The sequence below is a fragment of the Moschus berezovskii genome, chromosome 4 (genome assembly GCF_049115385.1).
Source record: "Moschus berezovskii isolate FMDL1 chromosome 4, NW_MosBer_1.0, whole genome shotgun sequence".
NCBI lineage: Eukaryota > Metazoa > Chordata > Mammalia > Artiodactyla > Moschidae > Moschus > Moschus berezovskii.
In genome coordinates this window covers 26,464,671-26,487,024 of record NC_142463.1, presented here as the reverse complement: position 1 = coordinate 26,487,024, position 22,354 = coordinate 26,464,671, and the positions used below count along the sequence as shown (strand labels likewise).

The 22,354-nt window shown below is 38.2% G+C and overlaps 1 protein-coding gene across 6 annotated transcripts in view; it reads right to left on the bottom strand.

Annotated features, from left to right (window-relative positions):
• The window catches only part of OSBPL9 (oxysterol binding protein like 9), a 170,106-nt gene that overhangs the window by 79,941 nt on the left and 67,811 nt on the right, over positions 1 to 22,354 (bottom strand). The window lies entirely within an intron of this gene.

Here is a 22,354-nt window from a genome sequence, read left to right as displayed (position 1 = left end):
TACTCTAAAAACATTTATTGGAAAATAAAAAGTCTTGTCAGGCCAAAAATTAAGAGAGCAAGGCTGACCAACAGTGGTGGCTCTGGCAAACAGCTCAGGTTTTGATTGGGACCTCAAAGGGCTGCACCTTGGGATTAAGAATAAAACAGGGACTTCCCTGGCAGTCCAGTGGTTAAGACTTCACCTTCCAATGCCAAGGTGTGTGGGTTCAACCCCTGGTTAGAGAGCTAAGATCCCACATGCCTGGAGACTAAAAAACCAAAACATAATACAGAAGCAATATTTTAACAAATTCGATAGACTTTAAACATGGTCCACATCAAAAAAAAAAAAGACTAAAACAGAATTAAAACAGTTGCTCAGTCATGTGGATCATCCAGAAAAATCTTGATGCCTGAAATAAATTAAAACTACCCCAAGTTGTTACTGACTCTAAGCATCCAGCTAGCAAAAGCAAATGAATATATTTTCTGTAGAAAGATAACATCATATCAGCTTCCAAATTATTTTTATAAACAATTTTTAAATACAATGACTAGCACATAAGCAAAGATAACCAAAGATATACAAAGAGACAAAGCTACACATAAATGAGAAATCAAATGATAGAAACAGATCAACAAGAGCTCCAGATATTTGAACAGTCCCACAGCTGAAAAGTAACTATGCTTTAATTCATTCAATAAAAGACTGGAAATTTTGACAGAGCCTTAGAAACCATTTTATAAATTATATGGGTTCTTTAAATAATTAAATATAAATTCTAAAATTAAAAAAACATAATAAGCAAAATTAAGAACTCAGTGAATGAGTTTGACAGCAGATTAAATCGGTTAAAGAGACAATGAGAGAACTGGAGGAGAGAAGAGAAGAAACTCATGAGAACAAAAAACGAGTCAAAGAGAGAAAATACAGACGAAAGGGAGAGCAACACGGACAGTAAGAAGGTGTAATATGCATGTGATTGAAACACCAGAAGAAGATAACAGAGAAGAGGGACTAGAAGCACCAACTGATGAAGAATTTTTCAAAACAAGAAGAAAGACATTAAGCCACGGATTTCAGAAGCCCAGGCTTCCCTGGTGGCTCAGACAGTAAAAGAATCTGCCTGTAATGTAGGAGACCCGGGTTTGATTCCTAGATGGAGAAGATCCCCTGGAGAAGGGAATGGCAACCCACTCCAGTATTCTTGCCTGGAGAATTCCATGGACAAAAGAGCCTGGAGGGCTACAGTCCATAGGGTCACAAAGAGTCAGACACGACTGAGTGACTAACACACACAAGAATTCTAAGCAGGCTGAATCAAGAAAAATCCACAGCTAGACCCATGCCAGCCAAAATTTACTACAAACCAAAGACAGAGGAAATATTTTAAAAATAGCTGGGGGTGAGATCTAGACAATTTTGTAACTATTAGGTGAGGTCACAGAAAAAGTTCACTTTTGGTAGATCAAAAATATTCTATATTAAAGTAATTGAAAAGTCATCCCATTAAGGAAACTCCAGACCCAGAAAGTTTTACGAGAGTACTCTGTCAGACATCTATGAAGAAAGAATGCAAATCAAACACAAAATATTCCAGGGAAAAGAAAAAGATGAACACTCCCCAACTCTTTTAAGGTCAGAATAACTTTGATATTAACCTGACAAGACTATCATAAGAGAAAAAAATTTAAGGCAACTCTAATGCAAAAAGGATATGCAAAAATTATTTATAAAACTTAATATGTCAAAGTGAAGTTGAGTTTATTCCAGAAATACAAGATTGGCTGAGTATGGAAAAAAATCAAGCAACATCAAACAAGATAAAAATACATATGAATAAGGTTAATCACTGTAGCATTGTTTATAATTACAAAATACTGTAAAACAACCTAAATGCTCACTGCTCACTCAGATAGAGGAAGATGGTTGAATAAACTGTAGAGTACAATGTAAGTGTAAAAAAGAGAACAAGGAAGATCACTTTGAGTGATCTGGAGTGATTTTTCAGATATATTATTCAATGAAAACAAAGAAGAAAGAAAGAAGGGGATATCAGAAAATATACTCACATATGCTTGCTTGTGCAAAATAAATACAAGGAGGATGAACTATAAACTAATGAGATTGGTAACCTACAAAGCACAGTGGGAAAGGATGGAAATCAGGAAAAACAGGAATGAGTTAGTAGGGGTACAGAGGTAGCAATACTTCTCTGAATTTATCATTTTGAATATACTCAGACTCTTTAAAGTCACAGTAATATTTCACATTCTTTCCCCAGATAAATAATTTAAATCAACCAGGATAGGGAGAAGGAACCCAAAATACAATGTAATTCTGTGTATGTGCTTAGTCATGTCCAACTCTTTGGGACTTCATGGACAATAGTCCGCCAGGCTCCTCTGTCCATGGGATTATTCAGGCAGGAATAATGGAGTGGGTTGCAATTTTCCTCTCCAGGGGATCTCCCCAACCCAGGGATTCAGCCCACGTCTCCTGCATCTCCTGTACTGGCAGGCAGATTCTTTACCACTGAGCTACCTGGGAAAATATAAACAGTAATAAATTAACCTAACTGTATTACAAATGAATAAGACAATCACACTGAAGGGTACAAGGAAGAAAAAAGTAAAAATTAAGCCCAACTAACTTTGAAAACAGTATTCTGACTAGACAATGCAAGGCTAAACCAAAACAGAACCATACACAAATACTGTACAAAAATTGCACAAGTACTGTAAATCTGGTTTTCACAGGTGTATAGTTGAGCAATTCTGTAACTACAAACAAGTGAATATATTGTAGATAATGCCAACCCTGGTTTCTCAGTGTCTGAGGGAAGAAATTACATATGAGGAAAGTGAGAAGGATAGAATGAGCCATATGGTATTAAGACTAGAAGAGGAGGTATCACTATGAACTCAGGGTTCTAGACAGGGAGAAAGAAAGACAGAAGTGCATGAAAAAGAATGGGGGCATGTCAAAAGGAAAAAGGAGCCAAACTGAAGGAGTTCCAAAACCCAAAGCCTAAAGATTGTGAGTAGTATAATAACTGATAGTATTGAATTATAATCCAAAGAATTAAATAAATACCTAAGAGTGCACTATTGATATAAATTACTTGAATAAGTAAATAGATGGGGAAGAAGGCACAGTTCTTTCTTCAGAAGAGTTACAATTCGTAAGTGTAATAGGAATGAAAGAAATATTTAAATCACCTGTAGACAAATACAACAGTAATAATTACTGAAGGCAAGACTGGCCAATGGCATACTAATAGCTAAAAACAGTGGGCAAAAGTTTGAGGAGAAAGAGGATATTAGCAGAGTATCAAAGTATCTCCCCCAATATACCTGACCTGCCTCTTGAGAAACCTGTATGCAGGTCAGGAAGCAACAGTCAGAACTGTACATGGAACAACCGACTGGTTCCAAATAGGAAAAGGAGTGCGTCAAGGCTGTATATTGTCACCTTGCTTATTTAACGTATATGCAGAGTACATTATGAGGAACGCTGGGCTGGAAGAAGCACAAGCTGGAATCAAGATTGCTGGGAGAAATATCAATAATCTCAGATATGCAGATGACACTACCCTTATGGCAGAAAGTGAAGAGTAACTCAAAAGCCTCCTGATGAAAGTGAAAGAGGAGAGTGAGAAGGTTGGCTTGAAGCTCAACATTCAGAAAACAAAGATCATGGCATCTGGTCCCATCACTTCATGGGAAATAGATGGAAAAACAGTGGAAACCGTGTCAGACTTTATTTTTTGGGGCTCCAAAATCACTGCAGATGCTGATTGCAGCCATGAAATTAAAAGACGCTTGCTCCTTGGAAGGAAAGTTATGACCAACCTTGATAATATATTAAAAAGCAGAGACATTACTTTGCCAACAAAGGTCCGTCTAGTCAAGGCTATGGTCTTTCCCGTGGTCATGTATGGATGTGAGAGTTGGACTGTGAAGAAAGCTGATCGCTGAAGAATTGATGCTTTTGAACTGTGGTGTTGGAGAAGACTCTTGAGAGTCCCTTGTACCGCAAGGAGATCCAACCAGTCCATTCTAAGGGAGATCAATCCTGGGTGTTCATTGGAAGGACTGATGCTAAAGCTGAAACTGCAATACTTTGGCCACCTCATGCGACGAGTTGACTCCCTGGAAAAGACTCTGATGCTGGGAAAGGTTGGGGGCGGGAGGAGAAGGGGACGACCGAGAATGAGATGGCTGGATGGTATCACCGACTCTGTGGACATGAGTTTGAGTGAACTCAGGAAGTTGGTGATGGATAGGGAGGCCTGGCGTGCTGTGATTCATGGGGTAGCGGAGAGTCGGACACGACTGAGCGACTGAACTGAACTGAACTGAAGGGAAAATCAGTAATTTTATAATGGAGAAGTCTGGCAGACACCACCTTAATCCAGTGATAAAGATTAATATCACCAGTAACAAATTTCTTGATATCATATACCACTCTCTCGATATGACCCACTGAGAAGGAAACAGCGTCACTTCTGTAGTATTCTTGCCAGAAACACATAATCTCACTCTAATCATGAGAAAACATCAGATAAACCCAAACTGAGAGGCATTCTACAAAATAACTAAAACTCACCAAAAATGTCAAAGTCATGAAAGACAAGAGGAGTAAGGAATTGTCGTAACTAAAGGCAATATAGGATCTGAGACTGAACCCTGGAACAGAAAGGGGGCATTAAAAGGGGAAAATCACATGAGCTCTGTGCTTTAGTTAAAAGTATTGTACCAAATGGGTAGAAGATTCAGCTCAGGACATCAGAGTCTGAACAGGACAAGGAAGGCATACATCAAACCAAGGAACAACCTGGCATGGGGTATCAAAGCCAGCAGGATGAAGAGGAAAATTACACAATGGAAAAGTCCAGCATGGGGAGTCAGAGCCCAAAATGGAGTCCACATTGGGCAGGGGGATTGGGTCAGGCTGGTACAAGGTTTCCAAGGCTGAGTGGAATAAGGGTGACATCCACACAAGGAAGTGGGTGATGATGGGAAACTAACTGCATACAGAAGGATTGATCAAATGAGTAATATAACAAAGATAAAGGGTTTCTGATTGTCGGACAGTTACAAAAATGGTAAGGGAGAAAACCAGAATGATTTCTGCAATGTTAGGCTGGAAATACAGGTATCAGTATGAACTAATAGTTTTTAATATTTATGTAAATAAATACATATGGAAATATGTACATGAATACACATTTATGTACACATATATACAATATTCATATGTTTCTTAGCTCTGAGAGGGCCTGGGCACCATGAGAGCCAACAGCAATAAGTACACCTAGCATCAGGTACTGATTTCTAAATAACTTTCTCCATTACGAGGAACTAGGGCTCCTTGGAAAAATGGTTGATTCCAGGACTGGGACAGGGAAGATAGAAAACTGGCCTGGAACACTTTTTTTGTGCCTGAAAGTTAAAGAAGAAAATACTTAGAGAATGATAGGAACATGTCAACAGAACACAGAAGTCAGCTTAAAAAAAAAATCCTACTGGCCAAATTAAGGACAATTTGAGCATTAAAATAATAATAGTAAAGAATTATAATCCATTGAGTAAAACAGGAAACCATGAGTTAGCACTGATACATATAAATTGAAGGTTTCCTCAGAAATGGGATTTTGCATAGCTTCAAAATACCCCCACAAAATATCAAGAAAGGAAAAAGATAAAATATCACCTCAATCAGGTGATCAAAGTAAATGTCATTAGTTATGGGACAAACTGAAATCCTGTGAAAAGAACAAAGAATCATTTCTGTGATCTTCAGGCCAGATATATAATCTGCATCATGAAGAAACAGTAGGAGAAAACAGAGGGATATTCTAGAAAATAATTAGCCTCTAATCTGGGAGTTGGTGATGGACAGGGAGGCCTGGCGTGCTGTGATTCATGGGGTCGCAGAGAGTCGGACACGACTGAGCGACTGAACTGAATCTTTTAAAGTGTCAAAGTCATAAAACTCAAGGAAAGACTGAGTAGCTGTTCCAGACTAAGGAGACTATAAAATGTGACAACTAAATGCAAATTGTGATTCTGAACCAGATCCTCCTGCTATAAAGGACATTACTGGACAACTGGCAAAACCTGAACAGACTCTGAGGAGCGGATGGCTTTAATGCATAGATGTTTATTTCCTGATTTTGATGGTTGCATAGTGTGTCTACAAGAAACTTTCCTTGTTTGCAGGAAATAAATATATAATAAAAAAACATTCAGGGGTGATAGGACTTCTAGTTAACAACAATCTTCAAACAGTTTTGGGAAGGCAAAGTTCTTCCTACTATATTTGCAACTTTCTTGTAAATACAAGATTATTTTAAATTCTTAAAAACTATAAAAACATTATTATGATAAAGAAGACATAAATAAATGGAAAAACCATTTTATGAATTGGAAAATTCAATACTGTAACGATATTCAAATGGATCTACAGATTAAATGCAATGCAAATTAAAATTCCAAAGGCATTCTGGGAAATCAGTCAAACTGATTCTAAAATATAAATCAGGGAACTCCCTGGTGGGCCAGTGGTTAGGATTCTGTGCTTCCACTGCAGGGGAATGGGTTCAATACCTGGATGGGGAACCAAATCTTGCAAGCTGCCTGACTCGGCCAAAAAAAGGAAAATGGTACAAAAGGTAAAGAATAGCAAAATCCTTCTTGAAAAGACAGAAGCATTTTTAGAGGGTTTAGTCTATTACATATAAAGTCTTATAAAGCTATAATAATTAAGAAAATGTGATACTGGAACAAGGATAAATAATAAACCAATGAAGCAGAACATAGCCCAGAAACAGACCCACCCATAAATACAGACACTTGGTTAGTGTAAGTATGGCTCCAAAGCACAATAAGGAACAATCTTTCAATAAATGGTGCTAGGATAATATGGGTGAAAATAAAAATGGAACCTGAACCTACCTTATACTACACACAAAAGTAAAATCCAGGTGATTTCCTAATTCTTAAATGTGAAAGAAAAACAACACATCTTCCAGAAGGTAAAACAGGAGAATATCATCGTAACTTTGGGATAGAAAAAAGCTTCTTAGTGTACAAAACTTAAACAAGATATAAAGACAACAACTGATAAATTTAACTACATCAAATTGAGAGTAGCACTGAAATATATACATTACCATAAGTAAGAGATACCTAGTGGGAAGTTGCTGTGTGACACAGAAAGCTCAACTGGTGCTCTGTGACAACCTAGAGGGATGGTTTGGGATGAGCAGTGAGAGGGAGATTCAAGAGGGAGGGAACATATATATAATTATGGCTGATTCACGTCATCGTATGGTAGAAACCAACACAACATTGTAAAGCAATTATCCTCCAATTAAAAAAAAACAAAACACCAACCTAACAATTTGAGTTTATCAAAATACCCCACTTAAAGAATATGATGGTAAGCCACTGTGACATATGAAGATAAAGAACATGGACTTCAGAGCCAGAACATCCCCTTCAACTCTGAACTTTTCTGTCTATTAACCATATGACTTTCAACAAGTTACTTAACCTTTCTAAGCCTCAGTGTTCCTATCTATAGAAGGAAGATAATAATGGTATCTATCTTATAAGATTATTACAAAGGTAAAATGAGTTAGTCCAAATATAACACTTGGACAGGTAAATGGTATAATTATTATTATCGTTACTGTTGAACATTTATTATGACTTATCCCTGACCCAAAGGAACTCAAAAATCTAGTAAGAAGACAGATTTGTATTTAGTTGCATAAATACATGGCTTATGTCACCACCATGCCTGACAAATCCCATGGACAGAGGAGCCTGGCGGGCTGCAGTCCTTGGGGTCACAAGAATTGCACAGGACTTACTGATTAAATAATAACAACATCACCACTAAAGGGTGTAAATGAAAAATCAGGGAAGACCTCCTTAAGGAGTTTAGATCTCAAAGAATAAGAATCAGTTTGTGAAATAGAGAAAGATAAGGATATCCTGAAAGTGGAAAGACATTAACAAAAGACACTGAAGCATTAAAAGAGTACAAATTAGAAAACTGGTTTCAATGTGTGTAGATGGGCGAGGAAGAAATAGCAAAAATTTAGGATCCTATCCCAAGGAGTGTGAATGGACTTTATGACAATGGGAAGCCCCTGAAGAGTTTCAAGCATGAGAGTGACATGGCCTAATTTGCATGTTAAAAATATCAATCTGGGGCAAAAATAGAGGTGATATGCCAGTCAGGAAGTGGTTGTAAGGGTGAGACCTGAACTGAGAAATGTCTGGGACATGACATGAAATGCCATTCTCACAGCCATCAGGGCACTAAATAGCAAGCACCTTTAAACCTGCCACATCCTCACAATCACCAGATTCTTCCCTGATACAGTCCCTCTCTCTAGCCTTTCTTTCCATCTCTACTGACAAGCACTCATATAGTCTCATGCCTGTAAACAAAACATCATCACAAAAGATGTACATGTGCTAACCTCTGCTAGGGTCAGTGCAGCCTGCACACCTCATGCATATTTGAGCTTATGAATTATTTTCCTGTTCATGGCATACTTTCCCCCTTCTTGAATTGTAATGCTGACTCTACCCTCCTTCCCATCTCTAAGCCCCATGTGCCTCAAAACAAGTTCTTCTTCTCCTTTTGACATGCCCCTATTCTTTTTCATTCTCTATCTCTCTGAAACCATGAGTTCATATTGATACCTCCAATTCTAGTCTAACACCACATGGCTTACAGGTTTACTGGCACAAAGACAGACCAATGAAACAGAGGAGAGGCCAAAATGATTTTTGTATGTATGCCAAAATGATTTTTGACAAGGGTGCCAAGACTATACAATGGGGAAAAGACAGTCTTTTCAATAAATGCTACTGGGAAAAGCGGATATCCACATTCAAAAGAATGAAGGTGGACTCTTACCATCCAAAATCTGGCTGAAAATGTATTTATTTTTATTTATTTATGGCCACACTGTGCATCTTGCAGGATATTAGTTCCCTGACCAGAGAATGAACCTGGGCCCATGGCAGTGAAAGCATGGAGTCCTAACTGCTGAACTGCCAGGGAATTCCCCAAAAATGTTTTAAAGACTTATATGTGAGACCTAAAACTATTAAACTCCTAGAAGAAAACACATGGGGAAATTTTTAGAACATTGGAATTGGCAAGGATTTGTTTAATATCATATCAAAAGCATAGGCAATGCAATTTAAAAACAAACAGAACTATAGTAGAACCCCCTTTATCCACAGTTTTGTTTCCAGAGTTTCAGTTACCCCTTGTGTTAACCAGATGCTAAAATACTAAATGGAAGTAAACAATTTGTAAGTTTTAAACTGTGTATCATTCTGAGGAACACGATGAAATCTCACATCATCCTGCTTTGTCCTGTCCAGGATTCCCAACCATTAACATAATGTGCTCCTTACAGCCAACAATCAATATTGTCATGGCTCCATGATCCACACTAAGCAGATGATCCTCCTTCCAATGCATCATTACGTCAATGGTGCCCTGATAATACTTCACAAAGCCTACATCATTCACCTCACTTCATCTCATCACTAGTCATTTTATCATCTCACATCATACAATAAGATACTTTGAAAGAAGTCACATTCACATAACTTTTACTACAGTATATTACAATCATTTTATGTTACTGTTAGTTATTGTTAATCCCTTACTATGGCTAATGCATAAATTATACCTAATCATAGGCATGTATGTACAGGAAAAACATTAAGTATATATAGAGTTCAGTACTATGTGCAGTTTCAGGCATCCACTGGGTGCCTTGGAATATATCCCTGTGATAAAGGGGGCACTAATGTACAACAAACTTAAAAATTTCTGTGCATTGAAGGAAACAATCAATAGAGAAAAGGCAACCTACAGAATAGGGGAAAGTAACTGTAAATCATGTATATGATAAGGAGTTAATATCCAAAATACATGAAGGACTTCTACAACTCAACAACAACAACAACAAAATTTTTAAATGGGCAAAGAATAGCACTCAAACAAGAAAAATAAATAAAATGTACCCAGATTGGAAGGGAAGAGGCAAAACTGTCTTTATATGCAAATGAAATGATACCATACACAGAAAATTCTATAAAGACTCCACAAAAAAACTATTAGAACTGATAAACAAATTCAACAAGGTACCAGGATATCATGTTAACTTGCAGAAATCTGTTGCATTTATTTACACTACCAATGAAGTATCAGAAAGGGAAAGCTTTTAAAAAATCCCTTTTAAAATCCCATCAAAAAGATAAAAAGGTTAGGTACAAAATATGACCAAGGAAGTGAAAGATTTAGATGCTTAGAACTATAAAATATTGATAAAGGAAATTGAAAATGATTCAAAGAAATGGAAAGACATTCCATGCTCTTGGATTGTAAGAATTAATATTGTTAGTATGACCATACTACTCAAAGCATTCTACAGATTTAATGTGATGCCTACCAAATTACCCATGACATTTTTCACAGAACCAGAACAAACAATCTACAAATAATCTTAAAATTCATATGGAGCCATTAAAGACCCCAAGTTGCCAAATCAACCCTGAGGAAAAAGAACAAAGCTGGAGACACAACCCTACCAGACTTCAGACAACATTACAAAGTTATAGTAATCAAAACAGCATGGTTGGGGGACAAAAACAGATAAATGGATCAACAGAACGAAATAGAGAACCAAGAAGTAAACCCACACACCTACAGTCAATTAATCTTCAAAAAAATGAGGTAAGAATATACAGTGGAAAAAAGTCAGTCTCTTCAGCATGTGGGGTCAGATAAACTAGACAACCACATGTAAATCAATGAAGTTAGAACACACCCTCACACCATACACAAAAATAAATTCTAAATGGCTAAAGTAAAAGTGAAAGTCACTCAGCTGTGTCTGACTCTGCCACCAGCTCAGAATACTGGAGTGGGTGGCCTTTCCCTTCTCCCGGGGAATCTTCCCAACCCAGGAATCGAACTGGGGTCTCCGGCATCGCAGGTGGATCCAACTGAGCAATGAGGGAAGCTAAACGGCTGAAGACTTAAATATAAGACAAGACACCATAAAACTCCTAAAAGAGAACATAAGCAAAACATTCTCTGACATAAATTGTATCAATTTTTTAAAAAAACTGACTCCCAAGGCAATAGAAATAAAAGCAAAAATAAATAAATGGGACCTAATCAAACAAAAGCTTTTGCAGAGCAAACGAAAAGACAACCTACAGACTGGGAGAAAATACTTGTGAATGATGCAACCCACAAGGGCTTAATTTTCCAAATATACAGACAGCTCATAACTAGAGCGCATAAGGTTGTTGTGAGGTTTAAATGAGATAATTAATCCATACAATATTTACCACAGTACCTAACATAAACTTAAACATCAATACGGTAAACTTACACACAGATAAAAAGAACAGATTTGTGGTTGCCAAGGGTGAGGCAGAGTGGAGGAGGAAAGGATTGGGAATTTGGGATTAGCAGATGCAAACTATTATACATAGGATGGATAAACAATAAAATCGTATGGTATAGCACAGGGAACTATATTCAACATCCTATGATAAATCATAACAAAAAAGAATATATATATGTACAACTGAATCACTTGGTTATACAGCAGAAATTAACACAACATTGTACATCAACTATACTTCAATAAAGTTTAAAAATATATGCTATTCTTATCACACACAGCCTTAAGAGTAAACAAGTTCTACTAATAATCTAATAAATGATTAGTTACAGAAAATGAGTTAGGAGGAGATTATTGGTAACTTCTAATTCCCAATGCCTGGCTTATATAGAAACAATATATGGTACACAGGAAGAGAAACTATTCATCCAGTAAGTAAAATACTTCTATTTACAGGATTTTTAATTACATATCTATTCACATTTCCTCCATTATACACATTTAAAATACATTTTTAGACAAGTTTCCAAAACACTGATACCTTACCATTCCTGATCCACTATTTAGGAATCTGTCCTCCTTGTCATATTTGCTTCTCTATGAATAAACTACTGCTTGTTTGCAGAAGGAAGTGGTTATTTCCGTTTTGTAACTGAAGTAAAAAGAAGAAATAGCCTCTCTAATCAGGAAGCCCTCCTTTTCTCTGAAAGTTGTTGTGAAATGAAAACATTACACAAAAATCATATTTACAAGATCCAATGCTGAAGACACTCCTCAAATATCTACTGAGCCCCATTATGCATCAGGTACTATCTTGGCGTTACAGGCAAAGACAGTGTTAGTCATTCAGTCGTGTCTGACTCTTTATGATCCCATGAACTGTAGTCCACCAGGTTCCTCTGTCCATGGAATTTTCCAGGCAAGAATACTGGAGTGGGTTGCCATTCCCTTCTCCAGGGGGTTCTTCCCAACCCAGGAATCAAACCCGGGTCTCCTGCATTGCAGGCAGATTCTGTACTGAGTCACTAGGTCTCCCACATGGCAAGTGGATTCTTTACTGTCTGAGCCACCAGGGAAGCCCATGAATACTGGAGTGGGTAGCCGATCCCTCCTCCAGGGGATTGTCCTGACCCAGGAATTGAACTGGGGTCTCCTGTGTTGCAGATGGATTCTTTACCAGCTGTGCTACTAGGGAAGCACAGGCAAAGATAAAACAATCCATAATCTCAAGCAACTTAGTCTCTTGGAAAGTATAACCATTTGGTTGAATAGTGTATTGTTTAGTGAAGTAAGTATCTCCACCCATTCTAATACATGCTTATTAGCATCCTAGTCATTCTTGTGAGCTACACTAAAATGTCACTTTCTCCCTATATGTTGCTCACGATGAAGGGATCTGCTCTTTCCTTCTTTAAATTTATTCAAATGTTCCCACACTCAGGTAGTATATGAATATATGTTATACTAGTCACTATCTTAGGTATTAGGGGCACAATTTTGAGTTTACAGATCTAGTCCAGCAACAATCAGATCCAAATCTACCTTTTCTATCTTACTTCCCGATACACTCCTCCACGAACCAGTACTTTTCAGTTACACTGTACTTACTACTCACATGACTCACAATTCTCAGCTTTTGCTCAAGTTGTTCCTTCCATTGAAACGCCAAAGACTTGCCTCTATCTGTGTAAATAATACAAGCTAACTCTATTGAGCAAACCCACATCTCCTGTATCTCTTACATTGTAAATGATTCTTTACCTGTTGAGCCATTGGGGAAGCCTCTTCTTTTCTCATAGAACATCATTTTTACTTGAAGGAACAATACTGACAAACTATATTTGTGTCAGCACTGTCTGACACCTTTGTCTAAATGCATATTAACTAATTAAATCCTCACAACAACTACATGAAATAGGTATTATTATTATCCTTCTTTTCCAGAATAGAGAAATAGAAACGTTTGGTATTTTGCAATGGTATACCACAAAGCAGGGCTTTCCTGGTGGCTCAGCTGGTAAAGAATTTGCCTGCAGAATCTGCCTGTAGGAGACCTGGGTTCAATCCCTGGGTTGGGAAGATCCCCTGAAGAAGGGAACAGCTACCCACTCCAGAATTCTGGCCTGGAGAATTCCACGGACTGTATAGTCCATGGGGTAGCAAAGAGGAACACAACTGAGCGACTTTCACACACCTCCATGAAAGGAGACAGCAAAAATTAAGTCTCTAGGTTTCAAATAACCCTAGCTCTGTTAAATAAGCCTCATTCCATGCCCTTCTTACTAGACAAAGTCCTCCTCAAAAGATAACAATATAAACTTTTCTGCCTTGGAAATAGTATATGAAATAGAAAAAACAAGAGCTCAAAACTCTTATCAGAAAACCTGGATTCAAGTCACAGTGTCACTAATTTTGTGTGACCTCAGGAGGGCAGTACTTAGTAACTGAGATATATATACACAAATTTCAAGAAAGGGTTTTAACATCACCAATCAGCTCAAAGGTCTACAGTGAAAAGCAGATGAAATAAGATACATGACAACGTTTAGGGTACAAGGTACCCTTAGGGCAAACCTCTTTTCATGACAACATTAAAATGCTATCTGTGTTTTTCACTATGTTGACATTTGCAACAATGGTGCAAGAGCAATGGTGGTGAAACTTAATATATCAGCACCAGTAGAGCCCATGGCATCAAACTAAACTTGTCGTCATTATATTCTTCACCACCATGAACAAGAAAAAAAAAAAAACCTGTTTTACTCAAGAATGCCCTTGAAGAAATAGTAAATATGATGACACCTTGATCCTTCAGTGTATCTTGTGAAATAATCTGTGTGGGAAGTACACTGCTACTACACATCAAAATATAATGACTATCTCAAGCCAAAGGACTTGTGCAATTGTCTGAGTTGTGAATTAAGTGGCTTTCTTCTCATGTGTTTGTGTGCTCAGTCGTGTCTGCCTCTTTGTTACCCCTTGGACTGTTGCCCACCAGGCTTCTTTGTCCATGGGATTTCCCAGGCAAGAATACTGGAGTGGGTTGCCATTTCCTTCTCCAGGGGATCTTCCAGACCCAGGGATCAAAACCACATCTCCTGTGTCTCCTGCATTGCAAACGATTCTTTACCTGCTGAGCCATTGGGGAAGCCTCTTCTTTTCTCATGGAACATCACTTTTACTTGAAAGAACAATACTGACAAACTATATTATTCACACTGGGGTATTTTACAGACATTTCCTTGAAAATAACCTGTCATTTGACAGTATTTGTTGCCAATTATAAAACTCAGGCTTCAAAGCAAACAGTATTTTAGAAAAGCTGTATTCACCAGGCACCATGACTCTGACAGATTCTCAATACTTAAAGCCTTTCTGGATGAGTTTGGGACAGTATCAACAAATATAATTTTTTATGTGGTATGCTGAAATGTATCAATATGGAAGATCTGCATATGATCAATGCATGATGTTACAAAATGATACATAAAGATCCATTCAAAATACCAGACAGACCAATGGATATAAATGTAATATTTTCATATATAAATTTAATTGTTATAGTTAAATTCCCCACTGCAACCAATCTTTAAGAAACTTATCACTTGTCGAGTTTTGGTCAAGTATCAAAGAAGAACATTCACAATTATCTGAAAAGGTTATTAAAGTCCTCCTTTTTCTAACTATGTATCTGTATGAGACTATATTTTCTTCATATACTTCAACCTAAACAACATATCACAAAGACTGAATGCAGAAACAGGTATAAGAACACTGCCATCTTCTATTAAGCCAGACATTTAAAAAATTTTCAAAAATGTGAAATGTTTCTTCTCACTCATTTTTTTTCATTTGGGAAAATGGCTATTTTCCCAATCTGATGAATATATTCTTTTTTTTAATAAACCCCAAGTCCTTTTTATTTTTTATTGGAGTATAGTTGCTTTACAATGTTGTGTTGATTTCTGCTGTACAATGAAGTAAATCAGCTATGAAAGTGAAAGTCACTCAGTCGTGTCCACCTCTTTGCCACCCCATTGACTATACAGTCCATGGCCAGAAAACTGTAGTGGGTAGCCTTTCCCTCCTCCAGGGGATCTTCCCAATCCAGGGATCAAACCCAGGTCTCCCGCATTGCAGGCGGATTCTTTACCAGCTGAGCCACAAGGGAAGCCCAGAATACTGCAGTGGGTAACCTATCCCTTCTCTATGGGTCTTCCTGACCCAGGAATCGAACCAGGGTCTCCTGCATTGCAGGCAGATTCTTTGTATACATATATACCCCCTCTCTAGGACATTCCTCCCATCCCCCTCCATGCCACTCATCTAGGTCATCACAGAGCACCAAGCTGAGCTTCCTGTGCCATATAGCAGGCTCCCACTAGTTACCTATTTTACACATGTTAGTGTATATATGTCCCAATCTCCCAATTCATCCCACCACCAACCACCCTGGTGTTCACGTGTCTGTTCTACATGTCTATGTCTATATTTGTGCCCTGCAAATAGGTTCATCTGTATCATTTTCCTAGATTCCATATATATGATACCTATTTTCTTAATTCTCAAAAACTTACATGTTCTTAGCAACTAAATGATACTCATAATTACCAGACAGATAATAATCTATCATCTTCTCAAATGATACTTCCTCCATGAGGTGTACACTAAAACTTGACTCCCCAACCTAGCATTTCCTATTCCCCATATCTTGCTGTACCTTTTCTTTTCTTCATTGTACTTATTGCTTCTTTTATATATGTGTGTGTGTATGTGTATATATATGTATACATATTTACATATATATGTTTATATATATTTATGTATGCTTATTATTTATTATCTGTCTCCTATCACAGAAAAGTAGGCTCCACAAAGGCTGGGATCTTGATTCATTTCATTTATTTATGTATCCCAAGCTCCTACCTAGAATTATGCCAGGCAAACAAGTGTTCAATAAATATTTGTTAAATGAGGAATAATGATTGCACTATTCGGTGTATGGTTTACCTAATGTTTTATATTTGGAATCTAAAAATAGGTTAGATTTCCTAAGAAATCATTATTTTTGCTTAGCATCCTTTAAAGCTGCTCCCTCAAAGATTTATGAACAGTTTTAGCTGAAGTCTCCAAACTGCTGAATAAAACACAAGCAAATATTTACAAAAGTGTTCTCCCCCACAACTTCTGCTTTGACTATCTGAAGCAATACTGTGCTTCTCCTGGACAGAGTCAGCATTGCATTGGGCAACTGAATATCTCTGATTCAGTCAAAGTAGACAGTGAAAAAGGAGAAGGCAATGGCAAGCCACTCCAGTACTCTTGCCTAGAAAATCCCATGGATGGAGAAGCCTGGTAGGCTGCAGTCCACCGGGTCACTATGAGTCGGACATGACTAAGCGACTTCACTTTCACTTTTCACTTTCATGCATTGGAGAAGGAAATGGCAACCCACTCCAGTGTTCTTGCCTGGAGAATCCCAGGGAGGGGGGAGCCTGGTGGGCTGCCATCTGTGGGGTCGCACAGAGTTGGACACGACTGAAGTGACTTAGCAGCTTAGCAGCAGACAGTGAAAATGGGTTATTTTCAATTCATTCTACAACCAGAGGCTTCCAAGTCAAGTTATTCCCAGTAAATAAAAATCTTCACCATATGTAAATACAGCCTAAGAATTTTAGCTGCTGCAGAAGATGTGTCCTAACTACTTCAACTCCAGGTTTTGGTAAAGGGGTCACTATTCCTTAATCATAAGTTTAAGAAAAATTAAGATTTGAGTTTTCAGTCTTTAAGACTTACAATACTGGAGGAGAATAGCTGTGGCAGAAGAGAAACAAAAACAGAGTCCAAGTCTGAGAAAGATCCGATGTACCATTGCTGGCTTTGAGGTACAGGGGTTCATATGCAAGAACCAGGGAGAGCCCGGAGGGAAATGGAACCTCAGTCCTATGACGATAAGGAACAAGATTCTGCCAACAACTTGAATGAGCATGGAACCTGATTCTTCCCAGAGTCTGCCAACCATCTCATCGTCTGTCATCCCCTTCTCCTCCTGCCTTCAATCTTTCCCAGCATCAAGGTCTTTTCAAACCAGTCAGTTCTTTGCATCAGGTGGCCAAAGTATTGGAGTTTCAGCTTCAGCATCAGTCCTTCCAATGAACACCCAGGACTGATTTCCTTTAGGATGGACTGGTTGGATCTCCTTGCAGTCCAAGGGACTCTCAAGAGCCTTCTCCAATGCCACAGTTCAAAAGAAGCAATTTTTTTGTGCTCAGCTTTCTTTATTGGAGAAGGAAATGGCAACCCACTCCAGTATTCTTGGCTAGAGAGTCCTGTGGACAGGACTGCCGTCTATGGGGTTGCACAGAGATGGACACGACTGAAGCAACTTAGCAGCAAGCAGCAGCAACAGCTTTCTTTATGGTAGAACTCTCACATCCATACATGACCACTGGAAAAACCATAGCCTTGACTAGACGGACCTTTGTTAATAAAGTAATGTCTCTGCTTTTTAATATGCTGTCTAGATTGGTCATAACTTTTCTTCCAAGGAGTAAGCGTCTTTTAATTTCGTGGCTGCAATCAGCATCTGCAGTGATTTTGGAGCCCCCCAAAATAAAGTCTGTCACTGTTTCCACTGTTTCCCCATTTATTTGCCATGAAGTGATAGGACCAGATGCCACAATCTTAGTTTTCTGAATGTTGAGTTTTAAGCCAACTTTTTCACTCTCCTCTTTCATTTTCATCAAGAGGCTCTTTAGTTCTTCTTCACTTTCTGCCGTAAGGGTGGTGTCATCTGCATATCTGAGGTTATTGATATTTCTCCCGGCAATCTTGATTCCAGCTTGTGTTTCCTCCAGCCCAGCATTTCTCATGATGTACTCTGCATACAAGTTAAATAAGCAGGGTGACAATATACAGCCTTGACAAACTCCTTTTCCTATTTGGAATCAGTCTGTTGTTCCATGTCCAGTTCTAACTGTTGCTTCCTGACCTGCATACAGGTTTCTCAAGAGGCAGGTCAGGTGGTCTGGTATTCCCATCTCTTTCAGAATTTTCCAGTTTATTGTGATCCACACAGTCAAAGGCTTTGGCATAGTCAATAAAGCAGAAATAGATGTTTTTCTGGAACTCTCTTGCTTTTTCAAAGATCCAGCAGATGTTGGCAATTTGATCTCTGGTTCCTCTACCTTTTCTAAAACCAGCTTGAACATCTGGAAGTTCATGGTTCACATATTGTTGAAGCCTGACTTGGAGAATTTTGAGCATTACTTTCCTAGCGTGTGAGGTGAGTGCAATTGTACGGTAGTTTGAGTATTCTTTGGCATTGTCTTTCTTTAGGACTGGAATGAAAACTGACTTTTTCCAGTCCAGTGGCCACTTCTGAGTTTTCTAAATTTGCTGGTATATTGAGTGCAGCACTTTCAAAGAGAGAGAAATTGAAGGAGGCAATTTTGAGAAGTTGAAGCCAACTACTAGTTCATGAGGATAAATAGTTTGACTCTTAAATAATATGTGTTTTAACTGCATGGGTCTACTTCTACATGAATTTTTAAGTAGTAAATACTACAGTACTACACCAATCATGGCTGTTTAAATCCAGATTTGGGAGAACAGATATAGAGGAACCATAGATACGGAGGGTTGGCTAGAAATTGCAGGTAGATTTTCAACTGCCCAGTGGACCAGGACACCTACCCCATATCTTATTCAAGGGTCGACTGGAAAGAACATCAAAAATACTTTCATTGACTACTGAAGTTAAGAGTTATTCAGAAAAAAAGAATGCTGTTATAGAATCACTCAACTTTTGAATTAGGCAATGAAAGGAAAGAGAGGAGGAAAGATTAATACATGTTAGAAAATTCAGGAAGAAAATGAAAGCAGGGCAAATAAAATATATATATATAATAAAAGAGAATTTGCTATCTAATTCTTTTGTCTACTTCTGAAGTGCTGTGCTGAGTCACTCAGTCGTGTCCAACTCTTTGCAACCCCATGGACTGTAGCCTGCCAGGTACCTCTGTCCATGGGGTAAACAAGGCCAAAATAGGTGTGGCCCTAACAAAGTGACAGAATCAATCTAAGAAGAAACTATAGTGATTATGTTATTTTAAAGAGAGTTTTCTGAAGACAGGTATTTTTCCTTATACACAGAGGATAGGGAGACCCTTTAGACTTAAAGAAAATATATACAGAATTCCCTAGCAGTCCAGGGGTCAGGACTCTGTACTTTCACTGCTGAGGATGTGAGTTCAATCCCTGGATGTGGAACTAAGTTCCTGCAGGCTGCATGGCACGGCCAAAAGAAAACAATGTAATACATATGCAAATATGTCTTCAGTACATAAAGTACAGCAGAGATACTGCTGCATTATAATTTTCAAAATATTCCCAGTGAACAACCTTTCTGAAGGCTTCACTCTTTGTCCCCAGTAATTCTCCAAGGAAATCTGCTCAGGGCACAAAGCTATCAATAAGTTACTTCCTTTCTTCTCTATATTTAGCTGTAAGCTGTTAATATAATATCTTCTCCTTCCTTTCAGTTCAGTTCAGTTCAGTTCAGTCGCTCAGTCGTGTCCGACTCTCCGCGACCCCATGAATCACAGCACGCCAGGTCTCCCTGTCCACCACCAACTTCTGGAGTTCACTCAAACTCATGTCCACAGAGTCGGTGATGCCATCCAGCCATCTCATTCTTGGTCGTCCCCTTCTCCTTCCTTTGGAAAGTATATATTTCCAGACCAAGACTGCAATATAAACTTGCATAACCTCAGTGCATCTCACAAGATTTAACTCTGACAAGACACAGTCTAGTTATAGTAACATGTCATTGATTCAGCCCTCCCTAAAATTTAGGACTTAAATGATTTATACCAGATCCCTATGTTTAAACCAACTCACTAAGTACAAAGCATAAATAACAATAAAAGAAATTCTTAATGATGATAAACATGCTAAAAAATACATCATACAACAATGTTAGCTTAATTCTAGTGTCCACAGATAAAGCTAGAAAAGGGCATTTCTTTTCAGATAGCCTACAATTCAGATTTGCTTCTGTCTACCATGAACTAACCTGTTCATATTACTAAAATATTACATTTATGGCACTACCCTGACTTATCTCACTAGCCTAAAAATTTAGATTCCTGAAAGGAAAGGACTCCAGTTGGTTCACATTCAAAAGTGCCACAAGATGGCTAGAAACTTCCACAAAGAGAACATGGTCAAAATTAATTTATATACTTCAGTCATATTCTACTCATGGTCTTCCCATTAACAAATCAGAGTACACTTTGTGCTAGTATAAGTCAGATACTGATCCCCAGGTGTGAGTACTTCTTTCCAAGCCTGAGTTGTTGATCTTCTGATACTTCTTAATTGAAGACTATTTTTCTCAGTGATCTGAAGCCCTGAGGCTTCCTTCAGTGGGAGAATATCACCTGTTTTTCTTAAACAATTGCATTTACCCTGACATAGTCCAAAATTACACTTTCATTCAAAAAAAAAAATGCATTGAGAGCATATGTGTCCACAGCAGGTAGGCACTGGTGACACTGCAGTGAAAAAGACACACTCCTTAATACATCTGAAAGAACAGTGGTGCCATCCTCCCATTACTCTGCCAGAAAGCCTGGGATAACTCTGCACTTCTTTCCCCCTATCTTCTTAGAAACATTTAAGTCACCAAATTCTGCCTGTCATACCTATTTTTCTGTGTTTATCCTCTCTGGGGCACTCTTACTGCCTTTGTTCAAGACCCCATCACCTCTTACCAGAACCTCTGCAGTAAGCTCCAAACCAGGCATCCTGCCTCCAATTTGACTTCAAAGCATTCCATAAACAGCTCCCAGTGTTCCTTCTAAGCCACAAAAGGGATCATGACATTTCCATGACTAAAATAACTGATGTTTCTCGCTAACTTATAGAAAAGGGGTTTTAGTTTATCAGTCTGGTATATGAGACCTTTGATGATCTATCTAGTTCCAAACAGAACTCAAGCTCCTTTTCCTCACCCCCACTGTACTCTCAAATGTACTGCACTTCCTACATTTCTCAAATAAATCATCCTTTTTCATCCTTCCAAGCTTTTATACATACTTTCCCTTTACCTGGAACGTGCTTCTCCTTTCTTTTTGTGAAGTTTAGTTTTTCCTTTTCACTTCTCTTCCTGCCTGACTGCATCTCATTTGAAGTATTTTTCATCCTTCAAAATCCGTATCGAAACCATCTCTTCTGTGACGTCTTCCTGCCTCCATCAGTTCTCTTTTCTACATCTCAATACATCTCTATCATTTTTACATTGTACTCTAACTAGCTGTTCCAAACTAAATCACTTGGATAAGTAATTTGGCACTCTCTACCTCAGTTTCCTCAAAACTATTTCTTGGGGTTGTTAAAAGAAGGAAATGAGAAAACTCATGTTAAGCCTTTGGTACGGAACCTGCACAAGCTGCTATCCTCATTGTTGTCTTTCTAGTAAATATTCCCTTGGTTGTTCCTCCTAGACTAGAGAGCTCCTGAGAGCTCCCTGACTAGTAGGGAATCAGCTTTCTATCCCTCATATCGTGCTCTTGTCTGTGGTATTTTCAAAAACCTAATTTGGGTTACCTCTAACCCAAACCCTTGGCTAGAAAAAGGGAAAACCAAAAATAGCAGCAGCATGATCATCAGCAACTTCATAAAATAAAAAACAATAATAACAACAGCTACTATTTTTTTGAGCACTGCTATTTATCGAGCACCATACTGAGTATTTACATACATTTTCTCTAACAGTACAATTCTGGAGTTCGGTATTACCATCCTCCATTTACTGATGACCCCCTGCTCCACATTTAGGTTTCTCAGGGAGGCAGGACTTCCTCTGCAAAGGAGGAATAAATATCATAAGATATATTGGCC